Consider the following 1885-nt stretch of genomic DNA (forward strand, 5'->3'; position numbering starts at 1 on the left):
AAGGCGCTGGAATGACACTGTATGAGAAGTGAGTGTAGAAATAAGAGCATTTGGCTGATCATGAATTTTTTGTCGGTGCGCCAAGGCGTGCTTTTTAATTTCGGAAGCAACAGTAGGGATTTTAAGGTCACGGTGTATTTGGTTGTTTTTGACGAAGAGCGGAGCGTTCACAATCATTCTAAGAGTTTTTGATTGGAATCTTTGGAGTATATCTTTTTTTGGAGGCTGCTGCAGAGCCCCATAATTGTATTCCGTATGTCCATACTGGTTTTCAAGCACATGAATAGAGTAAGAGCTTACTCTCGAGTGAGACTTGAGACTTCGGGTTCAGTAACCGGGTTGAGCTTCATTCCCAGTGCTTTACGCTTAGTGAAAATATGAGTTTTCCATGTAAGCTTGCTGTCGAGGTGCATGCCTAAGTATTTTGTCGCATCACGCTGTGGAATATCCACGTTATTGAGTTTTACGGGCGGGCAGGTTTTACGTTTAAGGGAGAACGTAAACTGGACAGACTTTGTTTCATTTGGCTTAATTCGTCAATCTTTCAGCCATTGTGTTATTTTGTTGAGGCCATTTTGGAGTTTAACCGAGGCGAGTTTTGGAAGGGTGTCCATTGCGAGAATTGCAGTATCATCTGCAAATGTACCAACAATTGCTCCTTCGGATGCTGGTAAATCATATGTGTATAACAGGTAAAGGATGGGACCCATCAAACTGCCTTGAGGTACACCAGCTGAACTTTCGAAGAGTTCAGACTGCTCCTCGCCTTGCTTAACAAAGAAAAATCGATTTTTAAGATAGGACTCGATAAAGATATAATAGTTTATCGGGAGGGTACTCTTTATTTTGTAAAGTAAACCATCATGCCATATTCGATCGAAAGCTTGAGATATATCGAGGAATGCAGCTGTACAATGCTTTTTGTGTTCGAATGCAGTGTGAATGCAGTTTACAAGCCTGTGAACTTGTTCGATTGTGCTGTGTTTTTTCCTAAAACCGAATTGGTGATTAGGGATAATATTTCTTTGTTTTATTACTGGCATCAATCTTTTGAGAAAAAGAGTCTCCAGAATTTTAGAGGCGATGGGTAGCAAACTGATTGGACGATATGACTCAACTCTGTCTGCACTTTTTCCTGGTTTAGGAATAATTTTTACCTGGGAAACTTTCCATTGAGGTGGAACGAAACCAGATGAGAGAATTGCGTTATAAATATAAGTCAGGAAAGTGATTTCTTCTTCGGGCAGCTGTTTTAATATTCCTCCAGTGATTAGATCGTAACCGGGAGCCTTCTTAGCTTTGAGTTTTTGATCGCTTCCTTAACCTCAGCTTTTGAGAATTTTTTTATGGGTGGGTCCATTTGGTAGGGTTGTTCGAGAGTCTGTCTTACTTTTTGTGCAGTATAGGGAGAGGGTTCAATTTAATGCGGAGCAAACACGTTTTTTAGGTGACGTGCAAATGTGCTTGCTTTTTTTCTATTTAGCTAGGAAAATTGGGTTTTAGCTCCTAGCTCTTTTTTTAGCTCTTTTCGAATTTATCTAGCACCTTTTTAGCTCCAAAAACTTTTAGTTGTATTTGGTATATATAAGCCAAAACTTAAGCGTTGATAAAATGGAAAATTTCGAGATGCAGTGTATCCACCATAAATCTTCGATCTAGGTTAAAGAATTCAAAAACTAATTAGAAGAAAATCATTTTCTGTTAGCGCGGATTTTGTTTTACCTTACTAATTTTACCTTTAAGGTGACCTGAAAGTAAAACATTCCAGAAAAATTGCGAAAAAATTATTAAAATCAAATATCTGAAATTACCGATTCTAACAGTTTGTAAAGTATTTCTATTTCACTGTTATAAGTGCCATAACAACGAATTCGCAATATATTTG

Source organism: Rhagoletis pomonella, unplaced genomic scaffold (assembly GCF_013731165.1).
Source record: "Rhagoletis pomonella isolate Grant_MI unplaced genomic scaffold, Rhpom_1.0 Rhpom_scaffold_00327, whole genome shotgun sequence".
NCBI lineage: Eukaryota > Metazoa > Arthropoda > Insecta > Diptera > Tephritidae > Rhagoletis > Rhagoletis pomonella.